The 18,484-nt window shown below is 48.3% G+C and overlaps 1 pseudogene; it reads right to left on the bottom strand.

Moving 5' to 3' along the window:
* Positions 1-645: 645 nt before the first annotated feature.
* LOC142583691 (uncharacterized) overlaps positions 646-18,484 on the bottom strand; it is a 30,033-nt pseudogene continuing 12,194 nt past the window's right edge.

Below are 18,484 nucleotides of genomic sequence, written 5' to 3'. Positions count from 1 at the left end.
GACGTTTGAGGATGAAATATTAATCCCCAGTGGAGGAATAATTCATCCCTGGCAGTGCAAAGCTAGTGTAAAAGTTGGTCCTATGGGAGAAAGTGGTGCTCCCCACTGGATCATCTGCGAGGATAAACTGTTAGTCCTATAAGACAAATTGTTAGTCTGAGGGGGAGGATTGGAAAGGATGAAGATTTAGTCCTTGTGGGGAGTATGTACAGGGATGAATGTTTAGTCCTACAGGACGAACTGTTAGTCTGAGGGGGAGCATCTTGAAGGATGAACATTTAGTCCTTTGTGGGAGCATGTGCAAGGAGCATCTGTTAGTCCCCTTGGGAGCAAATGCTAGAGGAGGAACAGTTCGTCCTTTTGCAGTTACTCTCGAAGGGACGAATGCTTCGTCCTTCAGGGACTAATGGTTGTGGCAATGCACTTGCTCCCCAAAGAGACTAACCCCCCTACCCTTCTTAGTCCTTTTTGGCTTAGAGTTTACTTCAGCAATAAGAGCATGCACACCATCAGGCTCACCTGTAAAAGTGCCAGTAGGCCTGGTGTGTGCGGGCATTCCGACTGTGGCACTGCAATTTTGAGGTGCCTAGTTGTGTCAATTTAAGCACAACGCCACACTGCAAGTGTCCTACAATTTAATCCTTGTCATAGAATGGTGACAGTTCCGGCCTTAATATAATGTCGAAAGAAACCTGTCAATATACACAGCAAAAAAGAAAAAGAGTTATGAAAATTCCTTGCCTATGCTCCTTTTTTTTCATTTATAATGTTTATTTTTTGTTTGTTGCATATTTGTTCGTGTCACTACGTACTGAGCTGGAATGTTTCTTTTCTTGCACATCTGTCTCATTATCAAACATTTTGTTGTCATTCAGTAATCGTTCAGGTTGTGATACATTGTATGTTTAGCGCTTGTGGTGCAATTTGTGTGCAATATTTATGCAGCTTGTCTTACTGAATATCAAAGTATGATGTTATGGCTCTTTCAGTTTCAGAGCGCCACAACAGCATGTTCCTTTCACATGTAGTGATGTACCTATACATTTCGCTGTGATAAATATTCGGTTGGCGTGCGATTTAAGCACCTGCTCATTTCTGTTTCTGGTGCAGCTTAAGCCAGTTGTTATAACTGTGTACTTGTGTAGCGTACAACAGTTTTCTTAAACGATACATGCCGTTACCTGTGATATATTATGATGTAAGAACATTGTGATCCAATATTTATTCCAACGTGTCTGTGATATGTTGCATAATGTCTCTACTACTGAGTATTCATGATTCTCACACTTCTTCAATGTAGAGATTGTCGCATGTGATGTGTACATAAACAAGTGTATGTTGAACGCTGAAATACAGAAAGGTGCAGTTTTCTTCTAGCGCTTTTATTTACACATCGCAACCACATTTCTAGTGCTAGCTTGCACTGTACAAATGTTACTGTATAACATTGCTGAGTTCTGCTATATACAAGTGAGGTCACTTTGTTGAAATCTATCAACTGCTCGTGCGTGCACAGACTTCGCGGGAGCCACAGCGTTTGACATGTCGGATGACCAGTTGGACGGCATTTTCGCCACTCGAAAGGAACTTTGCCGTTGTTGCGAGACAAAATGGTGGATGACCTAGAAGTTTCGCGTTCAACAGCACGTTCCATCTAGCGGAAGGTGTGACGTGCACTGTACATCTTGGCGTTTGTGAGTTTCTCTGTGCTAGTAGAAAGTGAGGAGACAGGCGCTTATGTCCATCAATGCGTAAGGGGATGCGAATAAGAATAAAAATTCAGCAGGCTACATGCATCTAGATGACGACAGCAGCAACAAGCAAATTGTGGCAGACACTTTCAAAATGCACTTATATTTAGCTTGCTTTCAATCTCATATGTCACCACTAAAGATACTGTTTCCCTTACAATAAATGCAGGCTTTACATAACCCTTCATTACACAACTGTTATGTACCAGCCGTGGTTGCTCAGTGGCTATGGTGTTAGGCTGCTGAGCACGAGCTCGCGGGATCGAATCCCAGCCACAGCGGCCACGTTTCGATAGGGGTGCAACCACCCATGTACTTAGATTTAGGCGCACGTCAAAGAACCCCAGGTGGTCGAAGTTTCCGGAGCCCTCCACTACGGCGTGCCTCATAATCAGAAAGGGGTTTTGGCACGTAAAACCCCATAATTTAATTTTTTGCTACTTTTACATTTCTCAACAAATCATGAATGCTTTGCATTACGCAGACATCAAGTACAACTTAGCACGTGAAATGTATCTGCAGTTTCACAGCATGAAATGCACAATGCAATTATTTAAAACTGTGTGCATGCACCTAGCGAAGCTGACGCTGCTGTTGACGTGGCAGCTGCTGGCGCACACCTCAGATAACGCATGTGCTGCGCACGGGTTGTGCCAAACATGCCAATCACATTGCCGCGAACAGCCCGATCTCTCAAGTAGTGCATTCTAGACACCGTGTTTCGGGGCAGACTGTGTGGCATGGGGTCGCCGTTATTGTCAAGCTCACAACTACTGCCGTTGCTGCTGTCGTCATCGCTGTCGTCGCCTGACTCTATGTGGCCTTCGGCAAGGCGAAGGTTTTGCAACACAGCACATGCCGCGACAATGTTGGCTCCACGTTCCGACTTGTAGAGGAGGGTGCGATATCGCTGAAGACAGCGGAAACGGCTCTTCAAGAGCCCAATGCACCTCTCCACTACGGAACGCATGGCGGCTTGTGCTGTGTTGTACTGCCCCTCGGCTGTGTGCACTGGAGCATGGCCAGGAACCGGGGTCAGGAGCCACGGCTCCAAGGAGTAGCCACTGTCACATGCACAAAGATGGAAGTAGTACATTGAGTACTCCGCTGACGAGAGGCAAGTTGTCAACTGAGGAAAGCTACAGAATCATTCAACAAAGGTAGACTTCAGGCTTGCGAGTCCCAAGTAAAAGCATGAGTTGAGCATGTCCATACCCTACACAAACTCTCAACCAATTTACAAGTGCACTACTCGGTGCCTGCCACAAACAAGAAATAAACACTTGTTGGTGCTATCAATGACAGAATTAGCACTAATGTGTGTTCGTTTCTTCTGCTTCTGGCAGGCACTGGGTGCAGTCAGCACTAATACGTGTTCCATTCGTCAGCTCCTCGCAAGACGCCCATAATTTGCTTGTAACTTAACACTTCGAACATTGCCAATGGTGGCAGTCAATGTCTTCATTTTCTTTTTACTCCGGACTTACTCATGTTCTTGTGGTTTGGTTGAAAGTTTGGGTTGGAGCGGACACGGCGTTATGCGCTGCTGAAGCGCGACTGCGTCAAAAAAAAAAGTTTTTTCTCACCGAGGAGGTATTCCCCGGGATTCACGATGCGCCCCGCTTGGAACCGCCGGTGCAACCATGTCGTCCACCAGGCGAAAGCGTCGTGGTCCGACCCCGGTCGCAGAGGGTCCAAGGCCAAGATTTTAATGTGCGCGTCGCAGATCTGAGGTAAAACGTAAACCAGAGAAAGTGCCCGTTGACGAGAGCAACGTAACTTTCAAAAAGGATTGCAGAAAACGTGAGTTTTACTTACGAACATGCAGTTGAGGGCGTAGTATCCCTTGCGGCACATGAACACAGCCTTGCGCTCACCCTTCGGTGCGATAATGGCTATGAGGCTGCCGTCTACGCATCCGATGGCGCCGGGGATAACGCCGCGCCTAAAGAAATCCTCCTTCACGGCTACCTTTTCCTCGGCTGTCTTTGGAAAATGGACCCACTTGTTGCGGGCCCCTGCTTTCACCACAGCCTCTGCCAAACGTCGCACGCACTCGCTCACCGTCGACTGCGACACACGGATCGTCTCCTCGCTCCCAATGGACGCTTGGAAGCTCCCGGTAGCAAAGACGTGCAGCGCACACAACACTTTCCGCACCACCGACAGTCCCGTCGCTCGCTCAGCTTCTAGTTCCCCCGCCAGTTCCTCGCACAAAAAGTGCACCGTTCCCTTCGAGAGGCGAAAACGCCGTCGAAAATGGTCATCCCGCATGTCAAACGCGGCGCCGGGCTCTCCGTGTTCACGTCGGCGACGGCGAAGAGCCACGGCCGTAGCGATCAGAGGGGCGGCCATTTTTTTTTATGCCTTCGGAAACGACCCTGCCTCTGGCCGTGCCAAAAATCCGTGCCTTAGGCTCCGCATAATGAGTGCGTCAACGTCACTATGACGATTACAGTTTTTGCGGGTTCCTGACGTCGCGTGATTGACAGAGAAAATGGGCGCGGCCCGGTCATCTTCGACCAATGGCTGCGCAGTGATGGCGGCAAAAGGCATAGAGAAAGTAATAAAATTCCTACAAAATCGCACCCCAGTCGTCGAATGTTCCAGACTAATCGTTGGGACCCGCGTGCCTTCCACAAAGTTCTACACCATTCGCCTCAGGCGATAAAATCAGATAACACAAGGTTCGGCGACAACAGAGAGCGGATAGAAGCATCGATAACTTTCGAGAAACTTCGGATACATGCAGGCGCGTCCCGCGCTGTGTGATAACATTTGTTAGGCGGCGAAACGTGGTCGCGCGATAAAGATGATAAGTACACGTGTCATTACCCCCTCTTAATAAGCATCGACCCAATGCTGCCAACAAACGAAAGTAATAAACAAAAGCACTCGTAGCAAAGAAAACAACGAAAAATAAGGAAGTTCGTCAACGTCCGTAAAATGGTTTAAGGCGCACCACGTGGACCACTTCAGAACGTGCGCGGCACCGCTGTGAATGCGAAATGCCGTCAGGCACGACCTCATAGTCCAGTGCTCCAATACGTCGGATGACCTTGTAGGGCCCGAAATAGCGTCGGAGTAGTTTCTCACTGAGTCCTCGTCGCTGTATCGGGGTCCATACCCAAACACGGTCGCCGGGCTGGTACTCGACGAAGCGTCGCCTGAGGTTGTAGTGTCGGCTGTCGGTCCTCTCCTGGTTCTTGATCCGCAGGCGGGCGAGCTGTCGGGCTTCTTCGGCGCGCTGGAGATAGGTAGCGACGTCAAGATTTTCCTCGTCAGTGACGTGCGGCATGGCGTCGAGCGTCGTCGTCGGGTTCCTCCGTAGACCAGCTTGAACGGCGTGATCTGTGTTGTTTCTTGCACCGCCGTGTTGTACGCGAATATTACGTATGGCAGGACGGCATCCGAAGTCTTGTGTTCGACGTCAACGTACATCGCTAACAAGTCGGTGAGGGTCTTATTCAGCCGCTCCGTCTGTGGGTGGTAGGCCGTTGTACTCCTGTGCCTGGTCTGACTGTATTGCAGAATGGCTTGGGTGAGCTCCGCTGTAAAGGCCGTTCCTCTGTCGGTGATGAGGACTTCTGGGGCACCATGTCGCAGCAGGATGTTTCCGACAAAGAATTTCGCCACTTCGGCTGCGCAACCTTTCGGCAGTGCTTTAATTTCAGCGAAGCCGGTGAGGTAGTCCGTCGCCACAACGATCCACTTATTTCCGGTTGTTGACGTCGGAAAGGGTCCCAGCACGTCCATCCTGATCTGCTGGAATGGTCGGCAAGGAGGCTCGATTGGCTGTAGTAATCCGGCTGGCCTTGTCGGCGGTGTCTTGCGTCGCTGAGTCTCGGCATGTTCTGACATAGCGGGTGGTGTCGGCGGTCAGGGGTGGCCAATAATACTTTTCTTGTATCCTCGATAGTGTCCGGGAAAATCCGAGGTGTCCAGTGGTCGGATCGTCATGTAGGGCGTGCAATACTTCAGGACGAAGTCCTGACGGGACAACAAGAAGGTAGTTGGCGGGCACTGGTGAGAAGTTCTTCACGAGTAGGTTGTTTTGAAGCGTGAACAAAGACAACCCTTGCTTAAATGCCCTGGGACAGCGTCGGTGTGCCCTTCCAAATAATCGACGTGGTATTTTAGCTCCGGGTCCGCTTGTTGCTGTTCAGCGAAGTCTCCCGCGCCCATTATTCCAAGGAAGGCGTCGTCATCCTCGTCATCTTGCGGCCGCGGGTCAATGGGGCGCGTGATAGGCAATCGGCATCGGAGTGTTTTCGTCCGGACTTGTAGGTTACAGTGATGTCGTATTCTTGTAGTCTGAGGCTCCACCGTGCCAGCCGTCCTGAAAGGTCCTTTATATTCGCTAGCCAACACAACGCGTTATCGTCGCTGACGACTTTGAATGGCCAGCCATAAAGATAAGGGCGAAATTTAGCTGTAACTCAAACGATGGCGAGGCATTCCTGTTCGGCTGTAAAATAATTGCATTCCGCTTTTGACAAAGACTGGCTAGCGTAAGCTATCACGTGTTCATGTCCATCTTTTTTCTGGGCTAGGACGGCACCGAGGCCTAGGCTACTGGCGTCAGTGTGGATTTCGGTATCGGCGTGCTCGTCGAAGTGCGCAAGTACCGGCGGCGACTGCATGCGTCGTTTGAGTTCTTGAAATGCGTCGGCCTGCGGCGTTTCCCACTTGAACTCGATGTCACATTTAGTTAGCTGTGTCAGCGGCTCAGCGATGCGTGAAAAGTCGTTGACAAAACGCCTGTAATAGGCACACATGCCAAGGAATCTACGCACTGCCTTCTTGCCGATCGGCTGCGGGAACTTTGCGATGGCAGCTGTCTTCTGCGGGTCGGGGCGGACTCCAGACTTGCTGATGACGTGGCCTAGGAACAGAAGCCCATCGTAAGCGAAGGGGCACTTTTCTGGCTTTTCGGGCACTTTTGACTTGATGGCCTCTAGTACTGTTGCCAGCCGCCTAAGGTGATCGTCGAAATTTCCGGCGAAGACAACGACGTCATCCAAGTAAACGAGACAGGTCTGCCACTTCAATCCCGCCAAAACAGTGTCCATCACGCGCTGGAACGTTGCAGGCGCCGAGCACAGTCCAAGTCGCATAGCCTTGAACACGTAGAGGCCGTCTGGGGTGATGAAGGCGGTCTTTTCGCGATCGAGCAGTAGACGTTGGTCGCCTTCGATGACGCCTTCTACGTCAGCAGATGCTTCGGTGCCCACCGAAATAACAATGCTGGAGCGAGGCGGAATGCTCACTTGATCTTCGAGCACACTCAAGGCGTGCTGACTAGGAAGGCTATCCGGCGGTATCACTTGATCTTCTGACAGCGTTATTGACTTCGACTTCAGGTCGATGACTGCGCCGCGTTGACTGGGGAAGTCCATGCCGAGTATGACGTCTCATGAACACTGTTGGAGGATAACGAAGGTGGCCGGGTCAGTCCGGTCGTCAATGGTAATTCTTGCCGTGCACATCCCAGTCGGCGTTATGAGGTGTCCTCCAGCGGTCCGAATTTGAGGGCCTCCCCATGTAGTCAACTTTCTTCAACTGGGCGGCGATGTGTCCACTCATGACGGAGTAATCAGCCCCTGTGTCCACTAAGGCGGTAACTGCGTGGCCGTCGAGAAGCACGCCGAGGTCGGTGGTTCTTTGTCTGGCGTTGCAGTTGGGTCTTGGCGTCGGATTACGGCTGCATCGTGTTGAACTGAAGCTGGAACCTCGTGTCGTCAAGTCGCCTTTCGTCGGTGTAGTCCTGGCTGCCTGACTTCGTCGGGACGGCGGCGTGTCGTTATTATGTCGGCGAGATGGTCTCTTCGTCGTCTTCGTCGACGGCGGAGGATCTTCGTCAGTTCGACGACGGCGCGTTAACGGCGAACTTTCAAAGTCCCATCACCCGGTATGGGCATCGGCGGTAGATGTGCCCAGGCTTCTCCGCAGTGATAGCAAAGCGGACGGTGGTCGAGGGCGCGCCAAACGTCAGTCTTCCTTGGAATGCCGCGTGGGGTGACGGGTTGGCGTGCTGGCGGCGGGGGCGGTGGTGGTGGACGACGGAACCGTGTCGTCACTGGGCCCTGCCGTGGGCGCGGAGGGGGAACGTGACGGCGGGCTACAGCGGCGTATGCCGTCGCTTTCGGCTGAGGCTGCGGCGATTCCGGGGCTACCACGAGTTGCTGTTGGAGCTCCTCACGTATGACATCGGCAATCGAAGCCACTTGAGGCTGTGATGACGGGAACAGCTTCTGTAGCTCCTCCCGCCCGACCGCTCGGATAGCGTCGCGCAGGTCGTCGGTGGCCAGTGACTGAATTCCAGCGTAGCTTGTCGAATTCGTGCGGCGGTTGAATTGCCGGTTCCGCATTTCCAGTGTCTTCTCGGTGCTTGTGGCCTCGCGAAGAAACTCGTCGACAGTCTTCGGTGGGCTTCGTACCATACCGGCGAAAAGTTCCTCCTTTACACCACGCATCAGTAGCCGGACTTTCTTTTCCTCGGACATTTCCGGGTCGGCGTGGCGGAATAGGCGGCTCATTTCTTCTGTAAAAATCACGGTGGTCTCATAAGGCTGCTGCACTCTGGTTTCTAGTAGTGCTTGGGCTCTTTCTCGGCGCACGACGCTTGTGAATGTCTGCAGGAAGCCACTTCGGAAAAGGTCCCAGGTTGTTAAGGTGGCTTCTCTGCTCTCGAACCACGTGCTGGCAGCGTCTTCCAATGCGAAGAAGACATGGCGCAGTTTGTCGTCGCTGTTCCAGCTGTTAAATGCAGCGACTTTCTCATACGTCTCGAGCCAGGTTTCCGGGTTTTCGAATGTTGAACCGCGGAACGTCGGAGGCTCCCTGGGCTGCTGCAGCACGATAGAGGACGCTGGGGCTGCCATGGGGTGGACTTGGTAGCAATCTTCCTGCTCGTCTCAGGTAGAAGTCCGTGCTCAGGGGGTAGTCCTTGCAGTCGGCGGCTAGCACGCTGGTCTTGGGCAATGCTGGTTTTGCCCTCGGGCTTGGATCGCGGCTTTGCGGGGGCGTTCGGTACATGAACGCACAAGCACCTCCACCAGATGTCACGTGGTGGTGGCGTTGAAGAACACAGTAGCAATACTGTGAAAGACAAAACTAAGTTTTATTGGGCGAACCTGTGCCCACAAGAACAGGCTACACTTATAGCACAACGATACCGTCGAACACGGTCGGCGATCGTCGAAAATCTGATCAGTGGGTCAAGCGCGGCGGCTTTTATACAGCAGTCGTCGAATGTTCCAGACTAATCGTTGGGACCCGCGTGCCTTCCACAAAGTTCTACACCATTCGCGTCAGGTGATGAAATCAAGATACCACAAGGTTCGGCGACAACAGACAACGGATAGAAGCATCGATAACTTTCCAGAAACTTCGGATACATGCAGGCGCGTCCCGCGCTGTGCGATAAATTTGTTTGGCGGCGAAACGTTGTCGCCCGATAAAGATACGTACACGTGTCAATATGTAGCGTTTATTTATTAGCTCTGGAAGATTTATATAGAGAAACATATGTTTACGGAACACTGTTCTTTTGGATTTTTGGATCCCTCGTTTACTGCTCTCCCAAGTGCCGAAACCGACTCGTGTTGTTATTTTGGGAAGTTGCGTAACGATGCGTGGCTGCCAGTTCCGTACAACCGCGTAGAGCGCAGGACTCTACAGTTCTAGACTTGCTGCGCCCACCACGGAAGGTTATAAAAACACTCACATAAGCACAAAAGAGAAGTGGCTACGTCAGGCGGTTCGACTGAAAACTGTAGGAGCGTCATTATAGGCACACGGAGTTTTTCTTCACCTGCAGCGGCCTTTTCTCTACTTCCTTTTTAAGTAAAAAGATGTTGATGCATAAATAGTCTCATAAACAACGGTTAAATAAAGACGAGCAGTACAGTTTAAGGCGTCTCAGGGGAAACCGGCCGATTAGGAAAGGGAGAGCGAAAGCCAAGCAACACATATGGGTGGTGATGGCTACAGTGATGATGATAATTTACGGGTTTCCCTCTGAAATGTGCCGGGGAAAAACCATCCCCTAGCCTGCTTTAGTTACTCAGGCAAGCTGTTAATGCTTTTCTATCGAACATTCTAGAAGATTCGTATACATCTCTTTACTCTTCTCTATCTACCCCGTACTGCTGCCTATGCATGCCTATAATGGGTGCGGTTGTATCAGTCCCTTCTCTGCTTTTTATACACCAATACTCTAAACGTCTCTGGCTTACTGCAATTGCTGACCGGTTGATACTTTGGTCTAATTTAAATCCAAGTGCTCCTGGAAGTTGTACGTGACGTACTGCATAATATCGCTGGGTGATTCACTTCGCATGCCATTAGGATGTGCTGAGTGATCTCAGATTTTTCTATGCTGCCCACACATCCCTCATCTGATTGCGACTATTGGCTCGGTACGTTTTTGCCCTTAAGCAACCAGCTCGAGCCTCAAATAGCAAGGCCCTTGCCTTCATGTTATCGTATAGATTTTCCCTTCTAATTTCTTTTTTTCTAATTCGTGCAAATCTCCATAGTGCTTTTCGTTTCCATTATTTGCATCCAATTCTCTGTGTCTGCATATCTCGCGTTCTTTCTGATTGCTCCTGGTTGTCTATCTACATTTTCAATTACCCTGTACTTGGCTGCCGACTCTCTTGACATCTTCCATTCGGTGCCCACGCTTTTAGATACAGATACAAGCGCACTTTAGCCGCCCCATTATTTACATCCACGTTGCTGAGTCTTTCTTCAAAAGTAATGCTGCTCTGCGCTTCTCTGATTTCTAACGAGGCCCAACCCATGTCCCCTTGCACGGCCCCACTCGTGGTTTTGCCGTCGGCTCCCAAAGTCAACCGGCCCACTGATCTTCTGTTAACTTCCACCCCCGACAAGATATCCGACTTTAGGCACAGAATGGCATTTGCGAACGACAGCGCTGGTACCATGACTCATTTCCAGATTCAATGCACTACCTCATAATTATCGTGGCCCTAAATGTCCTATCTTTCATTATTGCTGCATTCTGCTTCCCTGTTATTTTCAGATTACTTTGGTAGGTGCTCGATGAAGTCTTTCCTTCCCTTAGTATAAGCTGAAGTATTTATATTGCTCGACTACGGGTATCACTTACTGTTGAATCCACTGCGTGGTGTTACTTCTCTCTTCAATATAGATAATAATTCCCGATTTCTCTGTGCCGAATTTAAGGCTTATATTCATCGCTGAATTGCCACACATATTGACAATTGTCTGAATCTCTTGCATTGTCCACTAGTAGCATTGTGTCGTCAGCATAAATCAGTGCAGGGACCTTCTGCTGCACGATTTATCGATTATGCGTGTTTGATAAGTGAAATTCTGATGGACTGTTTCCCAGTTGTCTTTCGATGCTCTTAACATAAAGCGTGAACAGAAATGGAAACAGAGGGCATCCTTGCTTCAGTCCTTGGGAAATTTCCACCGCTTCATTACAATTTCACCCTTCCCATGCAATTTTTTACGCGGTTTTCGCTATATGTTTCACTCAGCAGCACCATGAAATTGTCATCTATGCCTTCGTGCTTGAGGATATCCCATAACAACTCCCTGTCTACGTTTTCGTAGGCGCCGTTAATATCTAGAAATGCTCTCCATAAATGTCTATTCTGAGCTACTCAAATTTGCTATCCACTGAGTGAGAACAAAAATATTACCTTGTAAGCGTCCAGCTGGTCTGAGCCGATTCTGCACTTCCTCCAGTACATCATTTTTTTCCGTTCATTTCGACAATTCTAAATTTATGGCTTGCATTGTCATTCTATGTAGCACCGACGTTGTTGTAACAGGCCTGTACGAGCTCGTGTTATCCCTATCACCTTTGTCTTTGTAGATGAGCTTCACCTTGCTTTCATGCAATCTAACTGAAATCTGCTTCATTTTAAGCACTTGTTCAATGGCATTAGTCAGCAATGCCTTACTTTTTGGACCGAGAATTCTGATTAGCTGTATCGGGATTTCATCGGCCCCTGCGGTGCTATCCTCAGGGACATTCTATCCTGCTTTTTTTTTCAGTAAAAGTTTTCTCTGGTAAATTTTTATCTCCATAGCTTCTCCGATGATGCAAGATATGTTGATGCAAGAGTCTGAACAATGCTTTCTTTTATGCCAAAGTTAGCCCTAACAGTGTCTCTGATGTACGGTAGTGAATCGTCCCCCCTTCGAAGATGTTACCGTGTTCATCCCTTATAGGCGTCTGAAAATTTTTAATCGGAGCTCCGAGTGCTTAAAAAAATTAAATTGTGGGGTTTTACGTGCCCAGACCACTTTCTGATAATGAGGCACGCCGTATTGGAAGACTCCGGAAATTTTGACCACCTGGGGTTCTTTAGCGTGCACCTAAATCTAAGTACACGGGTGCTTTCGCATTTCGCCCCCATCGAAAGGCGGCCGCCGTAGCATGGATTCGATCCCGCGACCTCCTGCTCAGCAGCCCAATACCACAGCCACTGAGCAAACACGGCGGGTAGCTCCGAGTGCTCGTATATGGTTTCAGAATCTTTTTGGTGCAGCTTTGTCTCTAATGCGAATGTTATCCATTCAACGTTCGCTTGTGTATTTAATTTTCTCTTGATCGAGCACACTCGCCACACTTTCTTTCTGCGTATTAGTTTCGTCTATAGAGCACCTATTAAAGTTTTCCAACCTTCTTGGGTAGTCGATGAAACCTATAGACGCCTGCTTACGCTCTTTTATATCTCGCTTTATTTCCTTGTTCAACTACTTACGTAGTTTCCTCTTTCCAACACCACATATTTTTTTTCCATGTCTGTCTTATCTCCTTCTGCATAACATATATCGGTTCCTTATATTCCCGGACTGTTGTAGGAAACGTCTTCATTTTCTTTTCCATGTTTTTTCTGTCTCTGCTTATTGCTTTTCATTCACTTTTAGAAATTTTGATGCTATTGGTTGGCGTTTTGCGTTAGCATCTTTCCAAAATTTTAAGGTTGAACATTTGTGATCGTTACCAAGGTTATTTTTTCCGTGTTCATCTCTAATCACTTCGTCTAGTCTTCTGTAGACTGTTTCTGAGACTAAGGCGTAATCGATACATGACTGCCTATTTCCGTACTTCCACGTTATCTGTCCATGACAAGTTTCCCCCTATTAACTACTTTAAGGTTCTGTTGCTCGCACAGATCCTGCACTAGAGAACTGTTGTAGTCAGCATATCTGTTTAAATCATCCATGTGCGCATTCATATTTCTCACTAACATATTCTGGCCCTATTCCTTGAACTTATTAATATCGCTTATGGCGCAATCAATCAATTCCTTATTTTTATCTCTGCTATCACTACCTGTCCAGAGGTAAGCTACCCAGTCACTCTCAGCATTGCCATTTGATGGGCGTGTCGGTAAACTAACTTGGAAAGCATATTTAGCGCCAACGAACAAGGACAGAAAGGATACGACACCACAATGCGCTAATTTCAACAACATGAACCGGTAATGGGAAAAAAAATTTAGTCCTTTCCTTGCAAGAAAAACTTAAAATTCTTCACATTGACGACCAATTTTTGGTTAAAAGCTCCGCAGAAATAGCGCATTTCCTGAAACAAAATTCTGACAAAAGCTTATCAGCTTGCCCCTTTGACATAAAAGACTTGTACTACTCCTTGCCTCAAAAGAAACTAATAGCATGCGTAGAAGAGTGCGTAGACGAATATGGCGTGGTTGCATTGCAAAATTCGCCCGATTTATCCCCTTCAGGGCTTTTTAGATACGCTTAGTTGCTAACTTCACTCGACGTATGCAGCATGGAATGACGAAATATTCATTCAAAAGCAGGCGGTCTACATCGGTTCATGTTTGGCGCCTATATTAAGCACCATTTTTCTGGCCCACCATAACAAAAACCTCTCACGTACCTTGTCGGAGCACAGGATAGTTAAAGTTGTCAGGTCTGTTGATGACGATCTAGTCTTTTTTGAACGAGAGGCACGTTCTATATAGTAGGCAAGCTTTACGAAGTTTTTCCTGCAGGCCTTAGCCCACTTACTCTCACGCATGAAGAGCCGACTGACAACGCACTGCGTTTCTTAGATATTCAACTCGAGTTCCTGGAACGGCACACGTGTTCGGAGTATAAACCTAGCGCTAATAAGCCCCTATTGCGTATCGGTCCCCCCACTCGAAGCTCGTCAAGACGAGCATTGCCAACTTGTGCTTTGGAAATGCGTAAAAAAAATCATGCCACCATAAGACCTATACGAGTCTTATGGATCAGTCGGGAACGTTATCAACAGCAGGGTTTGCGGAGTCAGTGCCGGTTTCTCTCGTAGAGGAGCTGCTAAAAAGATGCGTTCGCTGGCGCTAAATACGCTTTCCAAGCCAGTCATTCTGTTGCACCGTTCCCACACAACACTGTCAGTAACAGGTGGCTGCTCCAAATCTCGTAGATGCGTTTCGCTCAAGGCGTACATTCTAATCACTCCAGCATTCAACTGCATTTGAATTCGCAGCCATTCTTTTGCTGCTTGCGACCACCTTGGCATGTTTATGTAACACATTTTACCTTCTCTGTTATCTTTCGTGTGTCATTCCCAAATCCGTGTGGTCTAATTTTCCCCTTCAAATTCTAATTTTTCCCAAATACGCAGTGGGACGTAATGAAGTAGCGGCACCTAGTGGCGATAATGGGCAGAGTCACTGACGTACTGCAAGGACTGGGGACAGGGATCGCGAAGCAAGAAAATTCAACGACGATTACGATACTCCCTAATGCTAAATTTGAGCGCAACTGTATACGTGCTTCCATTTCGCGATATATTGGCTGGCGTCGACAATCTGTCTCGTACGGAACAATGCAAAGAAAGCACAGTGTGGCGCGACTGTCTCACAAATCGGGGGATCACCAGAGGCAGCCTGCGGGTGGCACCTGAGCGTCATTCACAGCAGCTGTCGCAGACAGACCTCCGTTAATGCAGCGCTTTGTGTCCATATATGCTATCGGTAAATGCGCTCACCGCATGCCATCTGTGTGCGGTCATCGCCGCAATGTCCGGTTAGAGTGGCACTACGCTTTTCTTCTCACGCTTTCACTATTTCTTCCTCCTCAAGTTTCCGCCTCATGGTTCCGCTGCACCCATCTCCTCCGCTTGCCTCCTAGTGCTCGCTTCGCTACTCCCGTGTTTTGTCCCCCGCTGCGCTCCGCGTTTGCGCTTTCATCCTTCGCTGTGCTCATTAGAGAATTTTAGTGCGTCCGGTATTCCGGCAAGCGCGGGTGGTTTGCTGGTTGAGCGGGGGCGTAAACGAGAGCGGCCAGATTGGTGGCGCCAACTAGTGGTGCAAAGCTAAACCCCACAAAGACAGAGACAATTATTATATTCTTCTTAGCTGCTGGTGTGAATTTTCGACAGCGGCGTAATCTTGTTCACAATTACGCTGCTGCCGAAAATTTGCACCAGTAGCAAAGCAAGATATAGTGGGTTACTGCAATGTTAGTTCTGTGTTGGTCTGGTAGAAGTCTAGACCACCAGGCGGCTGCACCGCTGCAGCCGCTCACGATTACGCCCCCGACCATCCGGCAATCCGCCCCCGATTGCCGGATTAGCGGACACACTAAAAGTCTTATTAGCTAGGTTATGCCGAGGGGCGTCAACGAGGGACGCCGACGTTAAACACAGGAACTGGCGCCTGAGAGCTGCGCTCTAATAGCCAAAGGGGTTCCGATCTGCGGAATGTTTCAAAAGAAGTGCAAATCGCAGTGTGGACGGGGCCAGAGGTTCAACGGCAGGGGTAGGGAATTGAAGGGGCAGTGCTTTCAGTAGACAGGGAAATTTGGACGCTAGCTAACCCAATCAATTTTTCAGTCGTTGACATCAGCCGAGAAGTGCACCTAGCTGACCGCGAATGCGCGCTTTCGCGCGTGACAGGGTATAGTTGAGCGATATTGTAGCATCACAGGCTGGACGTCGATTCGCGGCACGGGCAGCAGCTTTTCAAGCAGGCGCCAGCCAATCTGGAAAATAGAGTAATTATTCATTGCAGCGAAACACCAATAGGTAGCTCAATTACAGGAGGAGGAGTTAAGAGGCACGAAGGATAAGCCTAGACATAGTAAAATTTGTCATATACACATTTAGTGTGGTCTCGAGCAGGAAAAATGGCTGGGAATTTAAACGTAGCTGAACGACAAAGCTACAAGCGTGTACGACATGATCCAAACGCATCTACGATTTCGAGCAGCTGCTTGGTTCTGGCAATTTTGTATGTCGAACATTTTGTTTTGTCAGAGTTGTCGAAGGTTGCTCTTTTATGATTCGGGGGCTGTAGATAATGACTATGAAGGCACTCTTTCATCTGGTGCCTTTATATGGGAGTTATGTTATTATTAGCGAAGTGTCCGTTCCTTCTACAGGTTTGTGACATATTGCTGTAACTTCCTTGTCCACCAATGTTGCGACCTCTCAGTTTTCATGTTCGGCACAGATGGTTTCGCATCCTTGTAATTTTGAGTTTGTTCCGGCTTCTTGTAATGCAAAGCTGGTGACCTTTGTTGTGTCATCACTACCTGTGACAGTTGTCCTATTTTACGCCGGAACTCGCGGCAGTTCCATTGCCATATTTCATACTTTTCTGAAAAACAGATGAGTTCGCGGCAGAGTTACACGACACAGGGACCGGAGCAGCGGAGGAAGGCGTGATGCGAATTTCAGAGGGGGCTACAACTTTAGGAGAATGGTGTTGGTCAGGGTCAAAGCACGGCAGTGATAACGTAAGTTCAGCCCGAGTGCAGTTTGTGTTTTCAAATGCGATTAGGCGGATCGAGACTTCGTGGAATTTCATTGTGCTATCACCAGTCACCCCTTGTCCTAAATATGGCTTAGAAGCACTTTACGTGGGCCTAGTTGGTGCATACTTGACAAATATTTTTAAAGCGCAAGCAAGGGAGGCGTCACAAAAATAGGGTTATAGAACGTCTGTCCTCTGTATACATAGGACAAGTCACAAAAGGAAGGTCATATATGACCTTCTTTTTGTGACTTGTCTCTTGTTGGCGCTTTAAAAATATCCTAAATATGTAAGTCGAAACGACCTCCAGGAATGTCGACAGTTGGGAGAATTGGTTACCAATCATTTTGGCAGTGGCTGTTTTATGCGGTCTTGCTGCTTTATTTGTGTGGTGTTCTTGTTTTCTGCGTGTGTTAAGAAAAAAGAACATTTTTGAATGTGCCGATCCCCTAAAATGCCAGTGCAACATTACCTTAATTTTTTTCTATCGGCATGTGTGACTTCTGACGTTGCTTGTCCATATTACCTTTAGGCTGTTTCAGCATAAGAGTTACATTAGTACTTGTCCCTTGGCAGAAGCAAAAATAAGAGCAGAGATTTAATTTTCTGAACAAGGTGGGCTACTTTTGAGGTGGAATATATCGAAAGTTTGAACATTGTAGGTTACTTATGTGCTTTGGAAATGAAATAAACACCTGCTGTTCACAACTTTTATGTGTTACACAAAGCATTTAGCTGCTTTTCCTGGTTTTCTCGCTAAACTATGCCCTGCACAATGCTTATATTTCGTTAACTAGGAAACGTGTCCTGATGTGACGAGCGACAAATGTGTGGGTTCGTTTCAGCCACTGTAGAATGTTACTTATTCAAGCGTTCAAAGGTGTCATACTGCCGTTATTCAAGCTTTGAGTGAGTGAGTGAGTGAGTGAGTGAGTGAGTGAGTGAGTGAGTGAGTGAGTGAGTGAGTGAGTGAGTGAGTGAGTGAGTGAGTGAGTGAGTGAGTGAGACTAGTTGGGACTAGCCACCCTTGCTAGACTCATGTAGGGACCGCCAAGCCGAGCTTGACGGCCCCATCGCGGGCCCTCTGGACGGCCAGGGTTTAGTCGTCGAGTTCGGGGCTGTCCAAGAGCGCAGTCCACCTGTCCTCGCTGAAGGAGGCACCGATGTCTTCATACTCCCACAACACATGGTCCAATGTTGCTCTTAGTCCACACGCAGGGAAGCCCGCACTGGGATACCTTTCAGGGCATATTGCGTGAAGAACGGCAAGGTTAGAATACGCACGGGCTTGTAAAAGTCGAAGGGTCAGCGCCCACACCCTGCATAAGGCGGGGCGCGGGACGGGGAACACCCGTCTTGAGAGATAGTAGTGCGTGGTAACCTGATTGAACTTTTAAAACAAGGGCACGAAATGCAAACTTCATGTTCGGTGTAAATAGGGACAAGGTTTAATGTAATTCTTTGCGATACTATCACATACTTGTTTCCAATGTAACGTTGTAAATAATTACTGTACCCTTGTTTTGTTCCCTATTTTTGTTCGTCATATACGAGGCCCGCAGTTTGTTTCTCTGGTGTCTTTGGTGAACTAAACAAGGCAGCTTGTCCATATTTTGGGAAAATTAGGTGAACAGTATGGGTAATGTGTAGGCAACTTCCAAATAGGTGGGTTGAATGCGCCTTTTTCAGTTCAGTTCAGTTCAGCTGAGTTTATTTCCTCATTTCAGTGGGTTTTACGTAAGGGGTTGGATTATATTTCGAATAAGAAAAACCAACAGCGAAGATTATTTAAAGGGACACTAAAGGGAAAAATGATTTCTTCTGCATCAGAGAGTTACCGTTCTACAGCACCAAAAACACCACTCTTACAAAACTAAGAGGTTTGGTAAGCCAGAAAATGCGCAAGAACGAAATACGGGTGGCGACGCATACTTGAGTTTCCGCACCTGG

Source organism: Dermacentor variabilis, chromosome 5 (genome assembly GCF_050947875.1).
Source record: "Dermacentor variabilis isolate Ectoservices chromosome 5, ASM5094787v1, whole genome shotgun sequence".
NCBI classification, from domain to species: domain Eukaryota; kingdom Metazoa; phylum Arthropoda; class Arachnida; order Ixodida; family Ixodidae; genus Dermacentor; species Dermacentor variabilis.
This window is presented reverse-complemented; position numbering and strand designations above follow the sequence as displayed.